Source organism: Manis javanica, chromosome 1 (assembly GCF_040802235.1).
Source record: "Manis javanica isolate MJ-LG chromosome 1, MJ_LKY, whole genome shotgun sequence".
NCBI lineage: Eukaryota > Metazoa > Chordata > Mammalia > Pholidota > Manidae > Manis > Manis javanica.
Genome location: NC_133156.1, coordinates 26951827 through 26974898, shown reverse-complemented (window position 1 = coordinate 26974898; position 23072 = coordinate 26951827). Strand labels below are relative to the sequence as shown.

Sequence of the window (23072 nt, the reverse complement as noted above, 5' to 3'; positions counted from 1 at the left end):
GTACAAGATACTTTTGCCTATGTTTTCTTCTAAGAGTTTTATGGTTTCATGTCTTACATTCAGGTCTTTGATCCATTTCGAATTTACTTTTGTGTATGAAGTTAGACAATAATCCAGTTTCATTCTATTACATGCAGCTGTCCAGTTTTGCCAACACCAGTTGTTGAAGAGGCTTTCATTTGCCCATCGTACATTCATGTCTCCTTTATTGTATATTAATTGAGCATATATGTGTGGGTTTATACCTGGGCTCTCTATTCTGTTCCATTGATCTATGGGTCTGTTGTTGTGCCAGTCCAGACTGTTTTGATTACTGTAGCTTTGCAGTAGAGTTTGAAGTCAGGGATCATAATCCCTCCAACTTTGTTCTTCTTTCTCAGGGCTGCTTTGGCTATTCTATATCTTTTGTGATTCCCTATAAATTTTAGGATTATTTGCTCTAATTCATTGAGAAATGTGATTGGATTTTGATAGGGATTTCAATGCTTAATTTTTAAACACGCTATTATTGCAACAAATGCAAATCAAACATTTTAAAAGGGTAGGTTAAGAATACAGGAAGTTGGGGTCTGCTAATGTGCTAGAAGAAAAAGAGAGCAATAATAAGTACACCTGTTACTCACATCTCTTCCCAGGATACCATAAACTCTTGGAGGAGAGGGGCTGTGTTTGACCATTCTTGCATTCCTTTTCATCCTTAGCACCATGTCAGGTCCATAGCAGATGCCTCTGCTGCTCTCAGTCTCCTCCCTACAACTCCCCTCTTAGGCACTGGCTGTCCTCCTATACATTCACAAGGAGAAATTCAAAACTGATGTCTAGTTTCAAGTGCCACCCTTACATCCACTTACACAAAGAAGGAAGCAGTTAAAAAAAATCCTCACACATTGAGGTTAACTGCTGGGATTTAACTTGTGGGTAATCCATCTTCTCAACCATGATTCTCTGCTATAAATTCTATAAAGAACATACTACAGAACTGGGGACATTTTTTCCCCTCAAATTTAACTTCAGAAGTGTCTTTTCCCCTCTACCTGCTCATGATTCAAAGGTGAGGATTATTAAGGGAGAAAAAAAAAAGAGGAAGATAAATTAGGGCTAAGGCAAGAGATCTGACAGCCAATGATACCCAGGCAGGGTGCTCCTGTGGGTATGGAACTATGCAGTTCCCTAGGACTTATCCCATCCAGGATCCTGCTGATATTAACAACAAACCTGGGAGGATGAAGGGCAGGGATTATAGTCCCTTTGTTTACAGATGAGGAACTTGAGACCACAGAGGTTTAATAATGTGCACATGTGGTGGTGGACAACGAGAGAATCCTCATTCCCAAGATTTCAGTCTCCCATTCACAAAGTCTCCCCAGAAGACCTGTTCCAGGATCAGCCCTAACCTCTTTCCCTGACTCTAGCTACAGGCCATGTAGCCTAAGGAGTTTATCACTGTGTAATAATAGGCAGTAGGTAGCTGGAGAAAGGTGGCTGGCTGCTGGCATCAGAATGGCAAACCCCACTACTTTCCTTTGTACTATACAGAGACATTCTGGCACCAGCCAGGTGGAGTGAATGTTCTGGCAAAAGGGAAAAAGGAGCTTCCACTGTTGATTTTGGAAAGTAAGAGACTTTATGGACTTGTATTTCCTTATTGGATTAGTGAGATACCAAGTATTGACACTGATCCAACTTATTTCTCTCTTCTTTTGCAACAACCTAAAGAAAGGGCTGGCAAATTATGACCTGTTGTCCAAATCTATCCTGATGCCTGTCTTTGCAAATAGAGTTTTACTGGAACACATCCCAATGCATTTATGTATTGCCCATGCTCAGTTGCAGTAGCGATTGTATGGCCCACAAAGATTAAAATATTGTATTTACTATTTGACCCTTTATAGAAAATGTTTGCCAACTTCTGACCTAAGTCAGTAAATCTTTTTTGGAATGTGAACCCTGTGTCTTCTCACACTTTCACTTCCAGAAATCCACTGGTATTTTACAGGATTGGAACCTGAATCTTGTGACTTGTTTTGCATTTTCCCTGAGAAGTTCTTCCACCCCCACCAATACTGGCTGGAGAGTGGTCCTGAAACTCCAGTGGGTAGGACAGCAATCTGGAGGCTTGTTAAAATACGGATTTCTGGGCCCCACCTCAAGGGTGTTGATTTAGGAATCTACATGGGCCTTAATGATTCAAATGCAATCATATCAGAAACTGTATATGGCAAATTCCTTAGTCCCAGAGTTATAAATCATGTCAGAGAGATGATTTTCTTTCTCTAGACCAATAACTGTGTAAGCCATGATTTCTTCAGCTTCTAACATTTTCACACTTTCCTGAGTTGGATAATTTTTGCATAACATCCAAGAATGTTTTAGATCTCTCCTGGCCTCTTCATTCAGTTTGGGATCATTTCAATCATACCAAAAATCTCCTCCTTCCCATTTACAGTTAATAGTTAATCCCCAGTCCTACTCCTCAACCCTAACCAACAATTGATCTGCTTTGTCTTTGTAAATTTACCTTTTCTAGACAGTTAACAAAAATGGATTCATACAATATGTGGTCTGTTGCACTTGGCTGCTTTTACTTTGCATAATGTTTTTGAGGTTTGTACATGTTGTAACATGTATCGATAGTTTGTTCCTTTAATTATTGAATGACATTTCATTGTATGGATATGCCACATTTAGTTTATCCATTTATCAGTTGATGGACCTTTTGACTGGTTCCAGTTTGGGTCTGTTATGAGTAATGCTGCCATGAACAACTGAATACACATGTTCGTGTGGACATATTTTGTTTTCATTTTTCTTGGGCAAATACCTAGATGTAGGATATCTGGGTTGTATCATAAGTACATAAGTACTTTCTGAAAACTACCAAACTGCTTTTCAAAGTGATTGTGTCATTTTACATTCCAATCAGCTATGCACAAGAGTCCTGTTTCACCACGGCTTCATCAATAATTGGTATTATCCATGTTTTTGATTATAGTTATTCTGATGGATGTGTAGTTGAGATTCCATTTTCATTATAATATAAAATTATAGATCGTTGGTACTTATGGATCTTAGAGTTTCAACTTTTTCTTTTTGGATGAGGCAGTTAACCCTAAAAGAAGTGAAAGAACTTGCTCAAGGTCACTGAGAGATTTAGTCAGGGTTCTTTTAGTTACAAATGTCAGAAACCCAGCCTCATGTGGCTTAAGAGAAAGAAAATTGACCTAGGTAACTGGGAAGTACAAGGTGGAACCTGCACCAGGCACCAGTGGAAGAAGGAACTCCAGTGATACCCACAGGCCCTTCCTCTATCTCTTGGCTTCATTTATTCCTGCTAGAGACATGCTTCTACTATGCAGTGTGGGAATCTGTTTAATATAACTCCAGGCTAGTTCATCTGGGTTTAGCATCTCCAGCATAAAGATTAACCCTCTCCTGATATCATTTCCTAATCAAAGCCTTTGGATCACATGCTTACCCTAGAACAAAATACTACGGGCAGGGGGCTGAATGCACTGATTTGCTAAGCCTGGGTCATGTGCCCACATGGGGTCAGGGTGGACCTTGCTTTTCTGCAATCAGACTAGGGGTGGAGAAAGGGTAGTTCCCTAAGGCAAAATCAGAGCATTGCTTCCAGGTGGGGAGTGATGCTGGGAAGTTGAATGGTCCCCTTCGTCCCCCAAGATGTTCACATTCCCTAGCTGGCTAAAGGTAGTCCTGGAACTAAAATCCAGCCCTGTATGAACCCCTGCTCAGTGCTCTTCCCTCTGAATCAAGCTGGTGCCCATGATAAATAGATGCTATGATAGTGCTCAACAGCATCTTCAGCTGGTTAAAGTGCCCACTAACTGCAAACATATCATCATCGTTCCTGTCCCTTCTTGATGGGCTCAGGGAAAGTAGTTCAGGGAGCTCCAGAAGGCTGGAGGCAAGGCCACAACCAGCCCCACCAACCAGCAGGGAGGCTGGCCTCTTGTTAAGTGTGCAGAGCAAAAATGATTTAGAAAGGGCCCTTAGAAATGTAGCCAACCCTCCCATTTTACTGATGGGAAAACTGAGTCCCAGAGAGAAGTCACTTAGGTCACATAGCTAAGGTAGTGACAGGGTTTAATATGAACATGGGCTTCAGCACCTAGGCGGCCAGCATTTGAATTCTGGCTCTGCCACCAACTGTTAGGCTTATACTAAGAGTTATACTAACTCTCAGAGCCCATGCATCCTCCCTTGTAAAATGGAGCAGATACTATTTACCTTAAAGGGTTCTGTGGATGATTTAATGCTATAGTGTATGGGATACATTTTGTAGATTTCCTGGCCCACAGTGAGCCTGGATCAATAGTGCCTGTTCCTGAGATCCTGAAACAGGTCCCTGAGATCACAGATGAGTGTTTTCTCAGCTCTCAAGCTGTTGGGACAAGAGACAGCTTAGCCTGGCTTAGAGAAAGGCAGGTTCTGGTTGTGCCTCCTTTGCCCCTCATAGGAATAAACAGTGACATAATAAGAATCACAGACATCTGTAGAATCCTTTATCTTTTTTAAGTGTGCTTACCCATGTACACTTACTTTCTCCCCACAATGGTTTGAAGTAAGTCAAGTTGGACTCTTAACTACATATATGAAACTGAGGCTCCCAAGGGCACAGGGCCTGGCCTGGATCAGGTGGAAACAAATGACAAAGCTCAGGACTCTGACCCAACTCTGTGCTTTCTGCCTAGCACCATGGAGGCCTCATAAAAATATTAGCCAGCATCTTACTACGCAGATGGATAGTGACTGTGAAGGGGTATGTGGGAGGGACTTGGTGAAGGGGGGAACCTAGTAAACATACTGTTCTTTCAAAAAAAAAATATTAGCCATTAGCAATGAAAAAAGGATCTTTACTTAAACAAGGCTAGAATATCAGATCAGGGAGCAAAGGGGAAGTGTTTAGTGGAGAACTGGTAACTATTCGAGGTTCTAGTGGAGATGGGAAAGGCGAGAGAGTCTCCTGGTCGGATCACCTTGTCCAGTGCCTGGAGGGGCCCTACCATCAGGCCCATGCAGCCCAGGTGCTGATCAGGGCATCTTGGCGATGGTGAGGGGGCTCGTTTCCTCTGAGTAGTAGGTGGGGATCTCCAGGAGGGGCGGGATGATTAAGGCCAGGGCACTGCTGCTCACAGACCTTATCAGGGAGAACACGAGGTCCAGCCTGGGGATCAGGATGGCCACTGAACCTGCAGGTTGAAAAGATACCTGGTTTCCAGTTGCCCTGGAGGGGAATATATCTACAGTAACAGAATCCTAGCATGGCAGAGCATTAGAAAATATTGCACAGGACGACAGAAGGATTCTCCTGCTCCTGCTAATAGTGCTCTATAGGGGCAGGACATTTTAGTGGGGTAATTTCTATGTGGGTATATTGAGGCTGAGATACAATAAAGCCTGAATTACAAATTATTAAACTTTTGATCTTATGTAAAAGTTCCAAGTAATCTGGGAAAATATTCCTCACCCTGTCTTTGAGCTTTATCTCTTTGCAACCCTGGGTGAGGCATACTCAGGAATGAGGAAAGGAACAAATCTCCAAATCATCACAGGGTACGAAAGCTGGTGTTTATAGATTTGGATATGTTAATAACAAAATATCCTCTGAGTCAAAACAAGTGTAGAATATTTGGCATTTTCCTCTTCTTTTTCAGTTTTATTGAGATACAATTGGCATATAGTGCTGTCTAAGTTTAAGGGGTACAGTATAATGATGTGACTTACATATATTATGAAATGGTTACCACAGTTTAAGTCAACATCCATCATCTCATACAGATACAAAAAAAAAGAAAAAAGAAAACTAAAAACAAATTTTTTCCTTATAATAACTCTTAGCAATTATTCTCTTGACTACTTTCATATGTAACTCTGTGCTGGTTATAGTCCTCATGCTGTACATTACATCCCTAGTACTTATTTATCTTGTAACTGGAAGTTTGTAACTTTTGCCCACATTCTTCTAATTCCCTCACCCTCCACCCTGTGATCCTGATAACCACAAATCTGATCTGTTTTCCTATGAATTTAGTTTTTTTATTGAAGTATCGTTGATATACAATCTTATATTGGTTTCAAATATGTAACACAGTGGTTCAACAGTTACCCATATTATTAAATCCTCACTCCCACTAGTGCAGTTACTACCTGTCAACATAGGAAGATGTTACAGAATCACTGGTTGTATTCTCCATGCTGTACTTCCATCTCTGTGACCAACTTATATTATGATTGAGAATTTTTGTGCCCCTTTATCCACCCCTCTTCCCCCCAACCCCAATCCCTCCTCCAGGGTCACCACTAGTCAATTCTTACTGTCTATGAGTCTACTGCTGTTTTGTTCATTCTGTTTTGCTTTGTATTTATATTCCACAAGTAAGTGAAATCATGATATTTGTCTTTCCCCGCCTGGCTTATTTCACTTAGCATAATACACTCGAGAACCATCCATGTTGCTATGTGTTTAGTTTTTGTTGTTTAGATTTCACATATATGTGAGAATAGAGAGTATTTGTCTTTCTCTGTCTGGAGAACATTTTATTTCACTAAGCATAATGTCTCAAGGTCCACCTAAGTTGTCACAAATGGCAGTATTTCCTCCATTTTTATGGTAGAATAATATCCCATTTATATATATTACATTATATATATATATATATATATATATATATATATATATATATATATATATATATATAGCAACTCCTTTATCCATTTATCTATTGATGGACACTTAGGTTGTTTCCACATCTTGGTTATGGTAAACAATGCTGCTATGAACATAGGGGTGGAGATATATCTTTTTGACATAGTGTTTTCATTTCCTTTGGATAGATACCCAGGAGTGGAATTGCTGGATTATAAAATATACTTTTAACTTTTTAAAGAATCTCCATACTGTTTTCCATAATGGCTGTATATTTGATATTTTTTTAATGATGACTGATTAAGTCACTTTCCATCTCTGAGCCTGTTTGCTTGTCTGTAAAGTGGCAGAGTGAGGAAGACAATGATTCAAGGGAAGTTTGGGTTAAATTGTCAGCAAATTCTCTAAATTCTGATATTCAGTGGCCTAATGTATCTTCATGGTATACATTTGTTTATTCCTTAGCTGTCAACAAAGCATATCTTTAAAAAAATTGTTAATTAACTCCTAGATCTCTATAAACCCTATTAACTAGCTGGGCAGGAAAGAAATTGAGGCTTGAAGACCAAGTAATTTTCCTAAATCTTGAAGAATAAGATTTTTTCCAAACCTGGAAATTGGAGACTGGCTTTTAGCAATCTGATCTCTTTTTTTGATTGTTTTATTACTGTGGACATTCCTGTCTTCTTTGTCTTCATCTACTGCACAGCTATAGCTCCTCTCTTTGAGGAGAGAATAGAATCATTAATGTCCTTAAAATGCTGTTAGGTGCCAGAGGGAAGCTTGATAGAAGATGGGGAACATTTTTGTCTGTAAAGAATATCTCTAAACCTAAAGACAACAGTTGACTTTTGCCTTCTGCTGTTTCTAAGGAAAGAGGATTCATCTTTTCAGAGGCTAATCAAGATGTAGAATAGGGTCTGACACTCAACAGGAGGTGTTGAATGAATGAATTTGGAGGACTCCAGATACAACAACTTGGAGCTTTAAGGAGCCTCTTCTAAAGATGAGGCTCTTATTTGGCCCCAAGACTCTTGTTCCCCTCCAATCCAGTCAACCTTCTTTCTTCATATGTCAATTCATCATCTTCTACAATTGTAATACTAGATGGAACCTAAGCCATCAAGCCTTCCAAATGCTTAAACAGAACACATGTAGGAAAGCAAAATGCTTAGTCCTTAGCAAACTTTTGCTGTATAAATGAAAGAAGCAAGGGAAGTTTCTACATTCATGAAGAAAACTTCTCCAGAAGGTTTTACTTCTTCCCCTCAGATGTCAAATGCTCACAAGTGTGTAACTGACATATGTAAGTACAAATCAAATATATAGAGGAGGGGATCCAAATAGCCAATAAACATATGAAAAAACGCTCAGCTTTATGGAAACAATGAAATGAATTTTCTTTCTTTTTTTTGCCATATGGTAAAATAAAAATGTAAAACATAAAGAGGCTTAATAATAGCATATGTTGGTGAAGGTATGGGGAAAGAAGCCTTTTCATATTCTGTTAAGAATATAAATTTGTACAGCCACTTTGGAGGACAATTTAGTAGTAACTTTTTTTCAATTACTCTATTAGAAATTCAGGTACTAAAGATAGAGTTAATTGTATTTTCATGGATCTATGCTATCCTGTCATCATGGATCTGTGCAAGGTTCCAACCTGAGGTTACTCAATTATCTTCCCCCTTTATTTACACCAGAAACCCTTGGAGCACCTCTCTTCTTTCATAGACACACACACACACACACACACACACACACACACACACACACACACCATCCACGCACACACCTATATTCATTGTTTACAAATAGCATTACATGATATGTATTGTCCTACTACCTGCCTTTCTTACTTAATATGCCATTAGCATTTTTTTATATCACATCATAGCATTTTAAAGCCTTATAAGGAAGCAGAATAGAAGTTGGTCCTACTTAGAGATGAAGTTATTGAGGCTTAGTGAGGTTAAAAATACCTCTAGCTAATAATAATAATCTCTTTTTATTAGCTCCAATTGTTAACAAAAATTTGGAAAAGCAAATTTAAGGAAAAAGTTGTTCAGGAAGGCTAGGGGATAGTCTTGTTTTTTTATCCTCTCCTTTTATGAAAAGGAATTAAGTCTCCATATAGCATTACATAACACTTTAGAGAAGACAAGTATATACTGATCTTCCTTAGTTTTTCTTTTTCTGATCACTGGCTATGTTACTTGGGTGTATGTGAAGTTGGGGGATGAGAAGAGGGAGAGATATTGCTTTTGTTTTGACTATAAGTCTCTGAACAGGGACTGGCTTCCCTCTAATGGTGCAATAATGTCATCATCCTTCCTGAAGGAAGGACAGTGTCTTCCCTTTGGTCTCAGACACCTTGTGGGTTGGTGAATTCCCATCCCCAGAGGTATTCAAGCTCTACAGTTCAACTCTAAAATTTTATGATTTTTTTTGAACCCTAGCTTCCAAGGTTCCAAGATGAGAAGCTTTTAGGATGCTGAGATTCTGTAATACTAATGGAGAATCTCCAGGTTGTTATCTTTGTTGTCCTCTACAAAAGGCTGTTCTCAGAAGCCAACTCAACCCCAAGACTACTCCCTACCATTCCAGAAGGCAAAGAGAATTGAGGACATGATTAATACTGAGAATTTCATGACATTTTTGAAGTTGATTTAGACAAAATGTGTGAACAAATGAAGAATTCAGTGGAGAGATGGAAACTATAAAAAGTAGTCAAATGGAAATGTAGTGAAAAAAAAGAAATACTATGAAGGATATTTGATAGGAGATGAAGGTTTCTTGATAGGGTTATGAGTAGACTCAAAAAAGCCAAGGAAAGTATATGTGAACTTGAAGATAGGTCAATAACAATTACCTGATTCAAATACAAAGAGAAAAAAAGTGAAAAAAACTGGAATATCCAAGAGCTATAATATAAAATGAACTGATATATGAATAATTGGAATTTCAGAGGGAGAAGAAACAATGTGACAGAAAATTTTTTGAAGAAATAATGGCCAAGAATTTTCAGAAAATAGTAGAAGACATAAAACTACAGATCAAGAAGTTCAGAGAAAAACACCAAAACATCATAGGGTAAACACTAACTCTTCCCCTACAAACATGCACACACAAACACTCAACCTAGACACATCATATTCCAGCTACAGAAAACCAAAAGTAATGAGAAAAACCTGAAGGCAGCCAGGGAAAAAAGACATTTATACACAGATGAACTGTGTATAAGAATTGCAGCATCCTCATTAGAAATCATGCGTACCAGAAGACAGTGAAGTGATATCTTAAATTGCTGACATAAAAATACTGTCAACCCAGAATTCTATACCCAGAGGAAAAAAGTTTCAAAAATTAAGGAGAAATAAAGACTTTTTTTTAACAAGCAAAAACAGATAATTCATTACAAGAATTGTTACAAGAAGTGTTAAAGGAAGTTCTTTCCTGAAGGAAAGTGATAACAGTTATGCATCAACAAAAAGAAATGAATATCTTTGAAATTGTTAAGGGAAAGGTAAATATAAAAGATTTTTATCCTTAGTTTTTACTGCTTTAAAGAGATTTGAATAAAGCAGGGATTAGAAAACTATAGTCTGTGGACTAGTTACCTATTTTTTATGTATAAAGTTTTATTGGAACACAGTCATGCCCATTAGTTTATACATTATCTACTATGGCTGCTTTTGAGTTACCATGACAGAGTTAAGTTAATAGTGACTGTATGGACTGAAAGCCTAAAATATTTACTACCTGGTGCTTTAAGGAACAGTTTGACAACCCCTGATTTAAAGAAAAAATAGTAGCAATGTATTATGGGTTTATAGTATATATTAAAATAAATATATGACAAAAATAGCACAAAAATGGGAGGGAAGACTTGGTAGTATATTCCTATAAGGTTTTAAACTACACAGGAAATGGTATAATATTATTTGAAAGTAATTTATGATTAATTAAAGATGTATATAATAAACCATAGGACAACTACTATAAAAGTTAAAAGAGGTATACATAATACAGAATCTTAAAACATAATTAATTTAAAAGCAAGAAAAATGAAGAAAAAGCAAACAAAGATCAGATGGAACAATTAGAAAACAACTATCAAGATGGTAGATTTTAATCCCACCACATCAATAATTACATTAAATATAAATGGTCTAAACACATGACTTGAAAGATAAAGATAGTCAAATTTTGATATAAAAGCTAGGTCCAACTAACTGCTGTCGACAAGAAACCTACTTAAACTTATAAAGACATAAATCTGTTAAAATTAAGAGGGAAATGTATTCCATGTAAGCACTAAAGAAACCTAGAGTGGCTATATTAATATTAGATGAAGTAGATTCTGGGACAAGGAATATTGTCACAGATAAAGAGAGATATATAGTAATAAAGGGGTCAATTCATCAACATAGATCTAAATGATGTAAATGTGTATGCATACAATACTAAAGCTTCCAAACACATGAAGCAAAAAGTGATAGATCTGAAAGAAGAAACACATAAATTCACACGTATATTTGGAGACTTCAATGCTCCTCTCCTAGTACTTAAGAAAACAAGTAGATGGAAAAAATTGGTATGGTCTTATATATAAGACCTGAACAACACCATCAATCAACCTGACCTATTTAACATTTATAGAATGTCCCATCTAACAAAAACAAAATCCACATTCTTTTCAGGTGTGCATGGAGCATAAATCAAGATAAACTATATTCTGGGCCATAAAACAAACCCACAAGTTTACAAGAATTGAAATCATACAAAAAGAATGTTCTCTTACAAAAAAATGGAATAAAACTAGTAATCACTAACAAAGATATCTGGAAAACCACTACGTATCTGGAAATTCAATAACACAAACCTAAATAACCTTTGCATCAAAGAGAATGCTATAAGGATAATTAGAAAATGTTTTGAGTTGAATGAAAAGAAAGCACCAATGTGTCAAAATGTGTGGGATACAGCTAAAGCAGAGCTTAGGGCAGCACTGCCCAACAGAAATATAATGTGAGCCATGACTGCAAGTCATATATGTAATTTTAATTTGTCTGGTATCTACATTGAAGGAAGCAAAAGAGAAAACAGGTGTTAGGTTTAATATTATATATTACTGAACACAATATGTCCAAAATATTACTATTTCAATGCATAAGAATATAAAAATATTTTATATTTTTTGTACTAAATTCTCAAAATCTAGTGTTTATTTTACATGATGGCACATTTAAGACTAGCCACATTTCAAGTAACCACAGGTGGCTATTGACTACCATATTAATGAAGGCTTAGAAGAAATTTTATAGCATGTAGAAAAGAAAGTTTCTAATCAATGATTTAAGCTCCACATCAAGAAACTAGAAAAAATAAATTTGACCTAAAGCAAGCTGAAGGAAAGAAAGAATATACAGAAGAGGAGAAATCTGTGAAACTGAAAACAGAAAAATAATCAATGAAGCTAAAAGCTGTTCATTTGCAAAGATCAATAAAAGTGATAAAGCTCTACCCAGACTAATAAGAAGATGGATTACAATATCAGAAATGAAAGATAGGATATCACTACGGATCCTACTGATTGTAAGATTATAAGGGAATATTAAGAACAACCTTAACCCATGAAGGTAAATGTCTCAAAGACATTTCTTTGTAAATTTTTTTATACTCCAAAAAGCCTCCAAGTGTGAGCTGCATGATATAATGGACCCTAATGCAGGAATCAGGAGACCTGTGTTCTAGTGCTGCCTCTGAACCTCGCTCTCTGGGTGACCCAACATGCAGCCTCCTCTTTCTGGGCCTCAGTTCGACAGGCCTCCTCGGCTCCCTTACCTAGATGCTCCATGAATTATTGGTTACAGAGAAGTCTGACTCATTGTGCCTCCGAAATTGTTTGTAAATGTTACAGGTGAGGCAGTAAGAAGCAATGCAGGAAGAGAAATCTGAGCTGTGTACTCAGGTCAGACAAAGCCTAGAAGCCAGTCTATGCATCTGGAGTAAAGATTCTCAAGGCAAATAGGCTTCTATCATCTACTATTCACAGTGCCTCAGACAACAGCTATGTAAACAGCATCCTTTAGATTCAATAATTTAATCACTGAATTTTTATTTTATTTATTTATTTATTAGGAAAATATATGGATTCTCAGATTTGAAAGGAACTTCTCATAGGCCGAACAGCAGAGGGACTTCTCCCTTGATTAGTAGGCATCCTACCTCTGCTTAAATACTTTGAAAGTTGAGGTACGCACCACCCCACCCGATGTAAGAAAGTCTTTGTTCTGTTGAGACATTATATGTCTCTCACTCAGTCTCTCATTGATGAATGTTTAATCCAAGCTCACAACATAAGCATTCCATTCTTACCACCTACAGACTTGAAGCCACCTTGCTGAACAGACACTAAGGCACGATGAAGTTCTTCCAACAAACAAACGTAAAGCCAGAAAAATACAGATGGCAACTTTTTTTTATTAAGAATCTTATTTTCTTTAAGTAAGGAGTGTGAGTGTGTGTGTGTGTGAGAGAGAGAGAGAGGGAGAGAGAGAGGCTCAATGGGCCTCATAAATACTTTGGGAATGAAATCTAAATCCTACTTGCAAGTTGGCCATCCAAAGACCATACCTTTGAAAATACTTTTCAAATCTGCTACCACTATTTAAAAAATTAGAAATTTGCATGCATATACACAAAATCAAGATTTCCCACTTCTTTTTAATTTGGAAATATGCCTACCCTGGCCCTTCACCACCTGGAGATGAATGACTTTAGACTGAACTGTGTACTTATTCCTGGCCATGGCTCCTGTTCAAATCACTTATGGTAGGTAGGGAGAGAAAATCACATTTTTAGTTTTATACATATTTCTCTGAGCAGTAGTGGAGATCCAGGGAATTTCCAAAGGGAAACAACACAGAATCACCATCCAAGCTGAAAATGCCTCAGAAGGCTTCTTAAGAGCCACCATCCTTCAAATTGAGAAACTGGGATTACATACATCCATACATCCATGTCTCTGGAAGAAATAGCAACCTGTCTGAGAGAAGGCAGCCTCTCTGTTAAAACAGAGATTCATACAGACCCCTTTGACAAATTGGTGGAACTAGGGATTCTCCCTGCAAAAAGGCAAAAACCAAAACAAATAGCAACAGCAAAAACAAATGAACAGTAACACACATAACTTTACGTATCACATTTGAATGCAATTCCAGGAAGTTCATGGATCATTGTTCAGGTTCTCAGATTAAGCCTTTTAAAAATTGGGGACCTGGGTGTTTACTGTCCTTCTGATCTAGAACTTGCACTGTTTTTAGTACTTGAAAATAGTGTGGTCATTTTTCTAAGTTGGTTAATGTCATATTTGACTCTTCTCTGTTTCCCATGGTGACTGCTGTCATTCGAATGGCTATATCCACTTTGTGTGGACATCTGCTGCTTTTAACATCCTCCCCCAACCATCCCCGCTTCTTTTGGTGCAAAGCCCTATTTTTGCTTGGAGGCACCATCCCTGTCTCACTAAACGGGGGTCTTGGTGGAACTGTCAATCAGAATGCCCCAACTTCCCTTGCCCAGTGGATGGGTATGTATGACTGGACTCTCTCGCCACAGAATTTGTATCTTGAGCAGAGAGCCCCAGGACAGAAAAGAATTGAAGAATATTTATCCCAGAGGCAGAGTGTTTTAATTCCTCTGATTTCAATCTCAGGCTCTGCCTTGTTTCCATCTTTTTCAAGATCTGTTTCTCAGCTTTTTCTTTGACTCTATGAATTACCCTTAAATCCCTTTGTTTTTAGCTTAATTTGATCAGAGCTCTATCATATTGCTTTGCTGCTCAGGAACCTAATTGATGGACTCTTCCTGGGTTCAGCTTAATTCCATAAACATGTACTCTGTCTGAAATTTTGTACTGCTCTGGGGAGGTCCCAGTAGCCTGACTTCTGGAAACTTCTGGGGCCTGGTGGAGGGAGTAGAGAGAAGCAAGGCTGCCTACCTTTGACTCACATGTTGGCCTGTGGTAGTGTGATGCCCAGGTATACCAGGAAGGTCCAGCGCTGTGGCTCCTGGGAAATGGGAAAGGGCGTGGTCCCCTCCATGCAGACATAGGACTTCAAGAGCAGGTGAAGCAGACAGTATGCAAGAAGAGCTTGACAGACTGCTACAACACGTGGAACGCACAGGAGACCAGGAAGACCCATTTTCAGATACCAGCAGCCTCTGGAGGACATGCTGAAGGACAGTAGAGAGGCCAGTCTTCCCAGAGTATGAGGCAGAAATCGGGAACTATCAAAATTGCCCTGAATAATTTCTTAAATACCCTAAAAAAGCAAGGTGTTCAGAAGCCATATAGTAGAAAAAATTATATACATATTTCTATGCAGTAAAGTACACTCAAGAGTGGTGAGACCCTCATTCAATGAAGGGTATGAAGGGACCATGATCTATACAGATGATAGTGGATACGTGTTTCCTATCTCAACTTCTTTAGGGACATCTTATTTAGTAAGTGGGATGATGGGTGAAACTGCCTGCACTTAAAAACTGCCCACTCCCTCTTTCATAATTGAATTTGCATGAGGTCAGTGTGTATGATGTGTATGTTGGAAAAACAGGATTGAGTTGCAGGAGCTCTGAATACTAACTCAGCCTCCACCAATAACTATCTAGGTCACTCTACTTCCCTGAGCTTCTTTGCCTCATCTGTCAACTGGGGATATACTCTGTACCTGCTAAATGGCAGGGCTATATCTGATGATCTCTGAAAGTCTAATCATGAAATGCTAAACATTTGAGGCTCATTTTTATCAAAAATAGGAAAAATACACTGCTTTTTAGTGGACATAAGACATAAAAGGCTTAGTAATTATGTTACTGTACCATCGCAAAAGTCATTAAAATAATCCATTGCCTACCGTAAAGAGTTCCAAACTGGAGCCTGGGATTCAAAGCCCATCATATTTCAAGTCCAATTTCTCACCCTCTCATGTCACAATAGTCCCTCCCTCTGTCTCCACCCTAGGCACTCAACATTGCAACCACACCAGACAAAAACATTCCTTGTGTATAAGATATACCTTCACAATCTGTGCCTGTGCACGTGCTGGTCCTAAGAATGCCCTTTCCCTTCATTCGTGATCTGTCACATTCCTGCTCATCAGTCAAGTCTCAGAGGCTTCTGTGATGCCTCTCTGCTCTCTGGTCAGAATTAATTCTCCTTTTGAGTTCCCATAACACTTAGTCCTCATCCAGGTTACAAAGCCTCTCACACGGAATGTGAATTGGTTGTGTGTATGTCAGCCTCTCTGTGAGGCTGGGGAATGTGAACAAATCATGTCAGGATTTCTTGACCTGGTACTGCACCTTCTATGTGGTAGGTGGGGCTGTGCTAAGGACAAATGAGATAATACCTGTAAGCCACTTGGGAAACACTCAATAAATACTCTATACACACAAGGAAAAAATGTACTTTCTGGCTTAGTTTTATGGGATTGTATTTCCAGGGAAGTTAATATTAATAACCAAAATTTATTGAGTCACTTCTATGTGACAGGCTCTGTGCTAAACTCTTTATTTGGATTTATCTAGAATATTCCTGATTACAACTCTATGAAGCAGAGACAGTTATTATCCCATTTTACAGGTGAGGAAACAGCCTTTGATAGGTTTTGTAACAGTCTCAAAGTTAAGTAACATTTCCTGTCTACTGTACGTGAAGTCTCCTTGAGTAAAGTCCACACAGAAAAACAAACCTAAGAGGTGAAGACAGACTGATTCCTGACAGGTTAAGTGACATTCCCGAGCTAGCAAGTGGGGAACATGGACTTAGAGCCAGGTCTGGCTGACTTCAGAAACCATACCACTGTTATGCATTGTGTGAGGGCTCAGTGAGGTGGCCTCTCCATGCAGCTAAGTTCTGTTACCCACAGCCTCCTTGCCGGTGATATGAAAGATGTGAGGGAAGTAGGAGTATTGCCTGGACCATAAGCATTTTGGCCACAGCAGTATGAGTTTACATGGACTTCCCTGCGGGCCTGGTAAAATTAATAGCAATTACCAACCAGTTACATTTGTAGAGTTTATAAATCACCTTCATAACTGAAACTGCATGGGATCCTTACACCATCACCTGGAACGAGTGGACAGCTCTCAGCTGTAGTTCCTCACTTGAAGTGTCCTGTGTCTACCTTTATGGATGGAACACGCTTGTATGCCTCTCATGCATAGCCACAGACCATATTCCGTGAGGTTGTAAACATAGGGGCACAAAGTGGGAAGCAGATACAAGAGGGGATCTATGTGCCTGAGAACCTGAGCACTTCTGGAAAGTCAAGATGGTGAGCAAAAAGGAGAAGCAGTTGCTAGCCACCCTACTGATATCTGATATCCCACTTACTAGGCTTTTTAATGATTGCCTGGCTTACTGAGAAGTTGTTAAGAATGTCTATTAAATTATCTACAATCCTCAGATTTCACTGTAATGGTGATATGATCTCATGGGCCTCCATTGGATTAACTGACCAAGCAACCATTACCCCCTCAGTTAATGGGAGTCTCCCTGCCCCTACTGTCAGTCTACAAGGTTTACGGGACCTCTCCCCTACCCCAGTGAGGCATGTGATCCAGGCCTGGCCAATCAGCTTATTTCATCTACCTGCCATAGGACTGGTTCAGAATGGCTATCTGACCCCAGCTGGGGGAATCAGAGTTAATTCCAAGGATGTAATGGATCTTTTGGAAAAGAGAAATTCTCTTTACATTGGGGCTGATGAGAGAACGGCCTGAAACCAAGGTGTGGTTAGCAGTCACCTACAATTGTGTACTGCATGTGAAGTCTCCTTGTATAAAATCCACAAAGAAAAACAAACCTGAGAGATGAAGAAGACAGGCTGATTATATCACTTAAGTAGCTGGATCCAGCCATAACTAAAGTTAGATATGTGCATGTACTTCTTTTTTTGTTTTTAAACTTAGGTCAGTTTGGACTGGTTTTCAGTCACTTGCAAATGAAAGAGACCAGACTCATACATCAATAAAAATCAGGAGGGCACTTAGAAATCACTTAGTCTAATCTCTTTGGTAGAAGGGAAAACTGAGGTATAGAGAGAAACAATATCTTGCCCAGAACACAGGAGAATTAATGGCCATGTTGGACAAGAATCCAGATCTCTTGATTTATCCAGTCCACCTCTTTCCAGGGTGCAATTTCCTTACATCTTGTCTCCATGCTGAAGAATTGACCCTCATTCAAGCCCTGGCCACTCTTCTCTGATAAGAGGAAGCCAGGCCAGGCCCACTCCGCTCCTTCTGGCTCTGCAGCCTGAACTCACCCACCAGCAGCTGGGGAGGGGGAGGGTGCTGCTGGCCAGAGGGGTGGCCTCAGACCTGAGTCAGCCCAAGGCCCGAGGCCCTGAGGTTTCTGTACAGGGTGGTGATCTCAAATGTGTCCTCCAGATAGGATGAGTGGAAACTGAGCATGGTCCCACATCTTGTTTTCCAGAAGCAAAACCTGTGAATGGAGGGGCCATAATTAGACAGTGGCCCCCACTTATGTAGAGACCCCATTTGCCAACTGTTTATTATTCTAAATTAATTCATCTCAGCCATCAAAAAACTTGAAAGAGCAAAACAGACTCCAAGATATGACACCACTAGGTACAAGGAACTACTGAATTACCAATATCAGTTACTGAAAAGACCTTCAAGGTCTTCTAGTCCAGCCATCCATATTGGACTATCCTCTTCCACACTCAGGAAGGGGGCTTCCTCTGAGCAGCTTTGTGTCCCATGGACGGTGATGATGACTGCTGTTATAGAAAACCAGTTAGAATGTACAAGCTGGTGTCTTTGCAGGACATGGGCTTCTTATACTCAGACCAGCTGGGAAAGCGCCATCTCTGGGAGGCGACCTTCTGGCAGCAACACAGGTGTGTGGCCTGCAGTATGATTTTGGTTTCCTTTTGCTTGGGGGAGAGAGGAGACAGTACCTCTCAAACCAGAATATGCAACAGCTCCTGACCAAGGGATGGAAAAGGAATATAGACTGTACTGGCCACAGGACCGAAGAAACCTGTTTCTTTATTTGTGGTGTGAGTATCTAGAAAGATCTACATGTTCATCCTGTATACCACATCTAGCTGTCTGTGATCTGTGACTGTGTCTCAGAGTGGAAATGTGGGGGCATCAGCTCAGAATGACAGTTCAGGCAGCCTTATTTTGTGTGTGTGTGTGTGTGTGTGTGTGTGTGTGTGTGTGTGTGTGTGTGTGTGTGCGTGTACACATGTGTGTGCACTTATAAGGGCACTGGAGCAGTTGGTTGTGGGGAGGCCCAGTGACACTCCTGTCAAAGGAGAACTAAACAAGAAAGTGAAAAGGAAAGACTAGCAGAAGCATCTGAGAAGGGAGATGCATTAATCTGGAAACTGGAAGGCAAGGTCTTAAGCTTTGGCTTTGGAATTTAATAGCCTTATGCCCTTAGATAAGCCACATTGCCTCTAGGCCTGGTTTCCTTATCTGTGCATAGATGTGAGTACTATTTCAAGCTGGAGATAAAAATATGATCAGTCTCTCTGTTTAACTACTTATTTTGAAATCTCTCAGGCTTACAGAAAAGTTGCAACAATATACCCACACACCTTCCAGCAGGTCCCAGAGGTCAGCGTTATTTGCTTTATCATCTTCCTCGTCCTCTGTATGTGAGAGTGGAATATATATATTCCTACTCATAGATATGTGCATGCACATTATTTTTTTCTGAGCTATGTGAGAATAACTGATTTGTTCTAAAAACTGTTTTTGTCTTGTGACTTCACTCTAAGGGTTCAGAGAATAAGAAAATATTTGAAAACCATTGCTAAATTCCCTTTTAGTACTGGCTTTATTAATAATGTTTCTCGTGCTGGGTTAAAATAACTCTAGAACCCAAAAGTGCTGATTAAGGGCATGCATGTCAAAGTAAATAGTAAGTTTTTAATAAGAAGACCATGCTATTTATGTAGGTTGACTTATTGGCAGAGATTGTAATATAGAGATTTTCAGCGCCCTATATTAGAGATGCATAAAATGAGGCCCACTGAAAAGAGATATTCTCAACATCTTACAGCTTGTCTATCCGACATTTTTTGCTAGCATGTTAGCATTCTCTTACACACACTTGGTGAAGGACTGGTGAAGTAAAACCATAATGATAATGATGTACTTTGTGCCTGGCAATGTGCTAACCATTTTACCTACATTATTTCATTGAGTCCTTATAACAACCTGGCTTTGTAGGTATTATAAACCCATTTTACAGATGAGGAAACTGAGGCTCAGGGAAATTTTTGAATAGTTTGTCCAGGATCACACAACCTGAAAGGATGAGGCCAGCATTCAAAGCCATATCTGTCGAGCTCCACAGCCGGGGCCCTTTACCTACACTATGCTGCTTCCTCGCTCTGCACCGGGGCTGGGAGCTCTCACCCCATCACAAATCTCGCCATTCCAACACTTTCGAAGCAAAGCCCTGTCCTAAAGTACAGGGGTAGGTCTTCTAGTGTGTTATGAGGGGGTAGGCTGCTGGGGTCTGGGATTTCCTGAAAGAGAAACCTTGAGGGAGGAGGTAGTGGGAAAATGTTAACAGTTACCACCAAACTGGACTGGAGAAAACACAATGGTAGCACAGCAAATGGAGATCCACCTTGCCAGCAGAATTTCTTAAAATGCGCAACTTTCTGTGGGCCTGCACCGTTTGGTGGATGGATTTTGTTTCTTCACGAGGGCAGAGGCAGCAGGATGCTTGAGAAAGGACTCAGCATCTGGACCTTGATTTCTCCATGTGCAGAGTGTGATGGGGACTTGAGGATGGGGTAGAGAGAAGTTGGCCTGCCATCAGCCACTCTCTGGAGCTGAGAACCTGGGGTCAGTGAGAGGACGAGGGAGCTGGAAGGCATCCTCTGATCTGATGCCTTCATTCTACAGATGGGAAGTCTGAGGCTCAGAGACCAGCAGAGATTGTATTAAGAAGGTTCCTCATCTAGCACAGATATATGTGAGCAGATAATACTTCTTAGGTCCTTGTGACATGGAGGTGTTAAATGCTTTAAATGTACTGTTAAATGTAATTCTCACCACAACCCTACAGAGGAGGGATTATATTCATTTTAAGGATAAGAAAAATCAAGGCTCAGGTCCTCTCTAGCTTTAGCGTCTCCTTCCATAAACTGAGGAAGTTGAACTAAAACAACATGTCTGAAACTTCAGTCATTTATTACATATATATTTCACCTGTATTATTTTTTCATCAAGTCAGTGTTTTAAAATTGAAATATTATAAATTAAAAGTATTATAAATGCAATTCTAAGTTGCCATGAATAGCAGAGAACATATTAATGCAAATACATAATTAAGAAAATAAATGTTATCCATCTCCCTCCCTTAAATTCACCAAAGACACAACTTTGAAAATCCACTGAATTAAATTACCTCTAGGTTCAGGTCTATCTCTGATTCTGTAAGAATACAGAATCCTGAGTCTGGTGAGGCCTGACAGCTAGCTCAAGAACAGTACCCTTCAAGAGACACCAGCCATGAAAAGGAACACCACTAAAAAATCCACTTGCAAACAAGATGACTTCCAGCTTATTTAGAGCAAAATGGTCTCCAGGAGACTCTGAAGGTACTTCATTCTTTCTGGGAACAGGGAGACAATTTCTCAGCTAGACACACCTCAGGTGAGTGGACCACCTTCTCCTGGGGGTGAAGAGGGAAGTGGGGGTCTCCCTGCTGCTTGGGCAGATGGGTCCTCAGAAGAGAGAGACTATCTGAAGGGTCCACATGCGGCCTTCTTTCCTCATCGCCCTTACGGCTGTTGGGAAGAAGAAACAGTGGTGACTATTTCAGCTCAATCCTTTGGAATTAAACAGGGTTTGGGCCCACTGTTAAAGGCTTGGAAACCATAACAGGCATGCATAAAGTGCTTTGCAGTTTTGTGACTACACGGGTGTGGTCAGAGGACCAACAGCATGGGCCTCACCTGGGAGCTTGTTAGGAATGGGGACTCTGAGGCTCCATCCAGGCCTCCTGAATCAGAAACTGCCTTGTAACAAGGCCCCCAGGTGGTTTGTGGGTGCATGGGAGTTTGAGCTCATATGTGGCTGATCATCAAAATCAGCTGGGGAACTAACCCCCTTCCCCAGATTCCTGGATTCCAAATTCCAAAGATTCAAATGTAGTACAAGTAAGGTAGGGCCTGGGAATCTGTCATTAACAAGGTCTCAAGGCGATTCTGATGCTTAGCTAGGCTTGGCGGACATAGCAGCTTACATTTAGTAAGTACTTTGTACCAGGCAGTGGTCAAGCTCTTTACACTGTTAATCTGTTTGATCCTCACAATAGCCTTAGGAGATAGGTGTTGGTATTAGCACCATTTTCCAGATGGGAAAACTTAGGCACACAGGAAAAGTAGGGTTGCTCGCAGAAGTTTGAAATGGTGGAGCTATAAATAGAATTGAGGTCACTTAGCTTTAGGGCAGGGTTTCTCAGCCCCAGGCCTACTGACGTCCAGAGCCACCCTGTGCATAGCACAATGTTTACCAGCATCCCTGGCTTCTGTCCGCTAGTTAACAATAGCATACCCTTCTTCTAGTTGTGACAACCAAAATGTCTCCAGATACTGCCAGTTGTCCTCTGGGGAGCAAATCTCTCCTGGTTAAGAACCACTGCTCTGGAGTCTATACTTACACCCACTATACTCACTCTGCTGCCCCTCTAAGAGCCACTGGGTTCACACCAGAAGGTTTACACTACAACAGCCTACCAGCGGCAGAATTATTAGCCCCATTTAAAAGCATGACTTATCCAGGGTCACGTGGCTTGTGACCACTGTGAGGACTCATATTCACATTAACTGGCATTTCCTTTATTGATCCTACACACGGTGGATGTCTGGGGAAGTTTCATGCCTTGTGAATGAGCAAAGGCGAAGGCTAGGGATGGATTCTACCCGATCTTTATTCCTCATTTCTTGTTTCTTTCTCCAAGGCTTGTCATGGATGTCTATGGGATCACCAGCTCAGCAATCCGCCCCCCACTCTGACCCCTCTGTATCCGGTTATGGTTTCACAAGCACTTCCCCTGACTACAGTCGATTGGTTTAGGGGTAGCACCTGCCCCAAGATGAACTCAAGGATTCCTTTCCTGGATTTTTGGGACCAGACAGAACATCAGATCAGTTTCCTTCTGGTGCCTAAAATGGTAAAATGTAAAACTCGAGAGCTGTGGACAGAGTTGGTTCACACCAATTGAGGGATGAAGCTAGCACAGAGAGCCAGGCTCAGGAGAGGGTCGGAAGCTCCAGGGTGGCCTGACTGCTGGTTTGTGCTGCCCCCAGAGCCTAACTGCCCCAGGATCCTTCAT

The 23072-nt window shown here is 40.2% G+C and overlaps 1 long non-coding RNA gene across 1 annotated transcript in view; it reads left to right on the top strand.

Annotated features, from left to right (window-relative positions):
• The window catches only part of LOC140848172 (uncharacterized), a 48556-nt gene that overhangs the window by 4140 nt on the left and 21344 nt on the right, over nucleotides 1-23072 (top strand). The gene's annotated exons all lie outside the window — the stretch shown is intronic.